The sequence below is a fragment of the Puntigrus tetrazona genome, chromosome 17 (genome assembly GCF_018831695.1).
Source record: "Puntigrus tetrazona isolate hp1 chromosome 17, ASM1883169v1, whole genome shotgun sequence".
Classification (NCBI taxonomy): domain Eukaryota; kingdom Metazoa; phylum Chordata; class Actinopteri; order Cypriniformes; family Cyprinidae; genus Puntigrus; species Puntigrus tetrazona.
In genome coordinates, this window is record NC_056715.1 from 1,540,791 (window position 1) to 1,545,953 (window position 5,163).

The window sequence follows — 5,163 nt, forward strand, 5'->3', positions numbered from 1 at the left end:
AGATTTATCAGCTTTATAGCAATGGTTATTAATAATAATAATAATAATAAAAAACATGATTCTGAAATTATCATCCCTCCAAAACATCTTTCACAAAAATCATGTAGAACAATCACTCGTCTCTTTCAAAGTGTATATGATGAATATTTGTAGGGGTTATTATAGCAAACACCAACAGACCCCCTGAAGTTACTTAACAGTGACTTAACATGCATTAGATAAGTGTAAATATGATTAATATCGAAGTGTGTGGCATGTTAGGATCCATTGCAATGTATGGAAACAGAGACCCCTTGTGGCGAGATGAGAACACTGCACTAGATTCACACACTGCTACATGTTAAATAAAAAAAAGCAGCAATTCATATGTGACACCTTTTCATATTTATAATAAACATTTGAGAATACAAACATAATTTTTATTATGTAACAGCGCTGTGATTAATGAAATCAAACAGATCGGGTCTCATGCAAGAGTCCAGCCCCAGACTCCAGATCCCATCAGAAAACATCAGTTAGTCCAGTAACAAAATAACTGGTGCCCAAAAGGAGTGTGTAACAGTTTTATGTCAATCAAGACATTTACAGAGAAAAACTAGAGAAAAAAAAAAGAGTTTATTGAACGATCGAACGACAATGAAAATACACAAGCAAGGAAAAATTAATAAGAAATACAAAATATAGAAACATTATGAATGAATAAAATAATTAATAAAAAATACGATAAATGATGAAGATAATCAAATGATAAAAAAGTAAATATTTAAAAATGATCTAATAATAAATCATGATTAACTAATGATTGTCAGATGATTATATAAATCCATTATTATAAAATTTGCACGTGGCGATCTAAGGATCAGTAATCAGTAGCAATCAGTCCTGAAAGTCTGTAGAAGAAAAAAAAAACATTAAAATAGAAAAACATTTGAATCTTATGCACACCAAAGTCTGAGCTCTTTTTCAAGCATCAATGAGGCAGTGTACTTCTAGCTTTCTAAAAATAACTTTACCGTCAACTCCCTTATGTTTCATTATATTTACTTACTCAGAGTCAGGAGCGACTTCACCGTTGAGATCTGGTGGCTTAGGTAAAGACATATCACTCTTCACAGACACACAGCTGGGTCCTGGAGAACCTGCTTTATGTGTGTGAACATCCTCCTCCTCCTCACAGACAACCATGTTGCATGCAGTTCTTTATAAATAGACAAAAATACAATTTATCAATCATATAAAATTTCAAAACTGATTATTATTTTAAACTAATTGATGATGTAAATTTTTTTGCTTTTCCTTCATTATCAAAATCATGTCACCATCCACAAAATATCCAGGTAGATGAAAACTTAATTCCAGGAACTAGTCAGCTTGGTGATTTCTAGAGAAGCAGTTTCTCCCATTTTCATGGTTGCATTTTGAAGCGGCCGACAGCGACATCTTTATTTGCTGCATTTACAAACCACAACAACTTTTAGTATTATATTACAGTATTCACCTGAAAAAATAATTCAGGCAATAACGTATACATGTACAAACTGAAGAAAACTGTGGGCTCAGAAGCTTTATATACAGCCACTAGATAGTTGCACTAACAATGACTGCAGGGCTGTCTCCATTAAACAGCTTGTAATTACGGTATTTGAAAACATGCGGTGGTTGTAGAAAGACTCCCGACGTGGTGTTACAAACAGGATTCTTTCCATTCTCCAAAATACAAGCATCAACACATCTCACATTAATCACATCAAAGACGGCCAAACTCAATGGGGCAGACATGACTTAAATATACACAGACACAATTAGGGAGAACTGAAACAGGTGAATGCACACATGGGGACGAATTAACTAATCAAACTAGACTAGAACAGAAAGATGACCAAATAAGGAAAATCAGGAAGACCATGCACAACATAAAACACAACACACATGCAACAAGTACCTTTATGCTATTTATGTATTAGACCCTTTATGCCCATTTTTTCAGTTTGTACGGTATACAACGTTGTTTTAATGGATATATTCACACAGATGACTCAGAATTCCGAAACGAAAATAACGTTTAGATAACATTGAGATGACATTATATGTTTTATGCTTTTAGAACTAATTCATTTTTCTTTGTCTACCTTTCCTCAGATCTTTGGATTCATTAAGATGTAGAAGACAAATTTGCCAAATTACTTCCTATGTGCGCACAATGTAGAATAAATAAAGCATCAATCCAGTTTGGATAGTGACTACGCACGTACCCAACCACCACCCCCACAGTTTTATTACAGTACGAACGTATAGGTTACTCTTCACATATTAAAACAGTCAGATGTCTGTCGAGAGAAAAACTGTGTTACGACTGGGCTTTATGTCCAACAGAGGCTTCTTACGTCAGCGTGTCCTGCCCTTGCATGTACTTTTATCTTATGCTTTATTTACACAATATAATTTACTGGCAATACTACAACTTGCAATACTGGAAAATTGCCAGAACGTGTTTTTAAAAAGATCCTAGTTACGAAACAGTGTAAACTGTAATTTACCATTAATTTAACTGTAAATATTGTTTGAGTGAAAGGGGCTATAAACTGACTGAACTTTCGTTGTTTCCACAGAAATAATGCTATCATCCAGTGTGTAACACAGCTCTTAAGTGAATGAAAACATCCTACAAAGTTGTACATCTGAAAGTGCCCCATGTATGAAGTTATAAAATTAGAAATTCTGGAAAGACTTGTTAGAGATGTCACAAACATCTCTGCACCACGCCCGAGGACATCAAGAGCTAGCTCAAATCCATTAGCATTCCCAGCTACCTCTGACTTCCTGCACTGTCATATGAAAAAGAAAAGGTTTCTCTATTTATACGCAGTTGTTTGCGTCAGCTCTTGTGTCTCTTTTTTGTACTGTAAAAACAACTCTCTTGTGGAAAAAAATGATTTCATTCTCTTCCTCTCTCACCACTTCAGTGCAATAAATTTCATGTTCTTTTTCACAGGTTTACTTGCAACGGAGGCAGTGGGAAACAGCCTTGGTGTGACGTTTGTTTGAAACCCGTATAGAATCATGCCAATGGATTGGCTGATGGCGTGAAGTTCCGCTTTACATTGTACGTGGTTGACCTCAATCCGTGCTCATGCCATTATCCCTCCACGAAGCTGCTGCCTGGAATTCAAATGTTGAGTCCGAAGCTATAGAGGATGAGCGGTTGCCGCTTTCTTTTCCTCTCTCGCCTGGCATGGATTCTCCGGTTGTATTTTCTTGCGGCGGTTCTACGCCCAGCCTGGAGTTGCATGAGAAGTCCCCCTTCTGGAGGGCAAACTTTGGGAGATTCCAGTCAGGAAGGACCTGTTGTGTCAGCTCCAGTTAAAGATTTTGCACCCATGTCCACAGATCAGAAAGTTGTGGGTGTGGTCGATCAGGGTCTGTCTTTAGCGGCTGGCCTCTTGGATGATGGGGTCTGGGAGATCATCAGCGGTGCTAGGGCGCTTTTCACTACGAGACTCTATTCTTCCAAGTGGAGGGTTTTTTGAGTCCTGGTGCTTGAATCACACAGTGGATCCCAATTAACTTGGATGATGTTCCCTCAGGTTTCCTCCTTTATGAATGGTGGCAAGGGCTTAAGGTCAGTTTGTCCTCCCACAGTTTTACCCTCTTGGGTCCTTTCTGTCACCCTGAAAGCGCTGGTCTCTCTAACCATGTAGGAGATTTGCAGGTACTTTCTATAGGTGAATCCTGCATCAAGTTTGCCCTAGGCATTTTTGAGGCCTAGACGTGGGTGTGTCCTAAAGTTCTGTCTGTGTCTTTTCGCTCACAGGTGATTTCTCCACCTTCTTCGGGTGAAGACAATGAACTTCACTTGCTCTGCCCTGTCAGGGCTTTGAAGGTATATGTGAACCGTTGTGGTCAATGGCATGAGCCTCCACGACTGCCGGTGTGTTTTGGTGCCGGCGGGGGTTGAGGTCATCCAGCCTTCGTGCCATCAGCCAATCAATAAGTGCAATTGTATATGGGCTTTAGACAATCATTTTCAGTGTTTCCCACTGCGTCAGCAATGCAGGCACTATTATTATCTGTTATCAATTTTGACTTTTTGTTGCCAAATGTATACATTATTTGAAAACCTGACTGAGCAAACTAATAAAAGTGAACAGATATAATAAACATCATTCCGTTTGTGTTCCCAATGCTTAATAAATCTTGCGCATGTGACCTTTGAACTGACTCTGGCAGCAACCCTTCAGACACGCTCTGTTAATTTCCAATTAAGGAATCACTGATCGCATTAACAGAAACCAATTTATAACACATTTTAACAGTACAGTTCAGTTTTCAGCATACTTGCGTTTTAACAGCAGATAAACATGAAAACTATCAGGACTATCAAGACGAAGAAAAACAAACTACACATAAATAAGCAACTCAAAACAGACTAACAATACAGATAACATATTAGATAAATATTACCAAATGCTACTTAGCAAAAAATGACAATGATCCCAGTATAATTTTTGTTCAAACCTACCTCTATCTCGACAACGAAGCAGCTCAATCACAAACATCGAAAAGTTCAAAAAACAGCTGTTCTCTTCTAAGGTTGTTTCACATTCTTTCTTCATCAAGAGAGCTCCTGGTTACATAGCATCCCTTGACATAGACTTTTTTATTTTCAGGGAGCACTACAAATAAATGTTTACCCTACTGCCTCTAATCCTGGCTCATGATGTCATACGTTGACTATCAAACTAATAAAAATATTTTACAAGCTTTTTTTTGGACACAGCAGGATCACCAAATCCAACTAAATCTAAATGACTAAAATCAGTAACCTCTTCTCCATTTCACGTACAAAAGCTTTAGTCTTACCCAAGATTACTGTGGCGATGTCTAACATACCTTATTTCCTATACTAGAAACTATAGTAATGAGCAAGTTAGTTAATAAATTAATTTAATTGTAATATTTTTAGACTTTCTTGCTCGCTCTAGTTGTTTTTTTTCCTCTAAGCTCGGGTTCTCTACAAGACACTTAATGATTCTGCACACTACTGCTCAAAATGTAACGTTTTAATGTTTTGAAAAGAAGTCAAAGAAGCAAAAACAGTAATATTTTCTTTTTATAATTTCTTGCTTTATATTTCTAATGGAAGTTGTTTGCACTGAGGACATG

At 37.2% G+C, this 5,163-nt stretch overlaps 1 long non-coding RNA gene across 1 annotated transcript; it reads right to left on the reverse strand.

The window, feature by feature from the left end:
* Positions 1 to 749: 749 nt before the first annotated feature.
* LOC122362306 lies at positions 750 to 3,023 on the reverse strand. The gene is made up of 4 exons (XR_006253091.1): positions 1,597 to 3,023; positions 1,320 to 1,449; positions 1,049 to 1,198; positions 750 to 890 (listed from the first exon to the last, which is right to left on the reverse strand). It is a non-coding gene; the product is annotated as an uncharacterized LOC122362306 (long non-coding RNA).
* Positions 3,024 to 5,163: the final 2,140 nt, after the last annotated feature.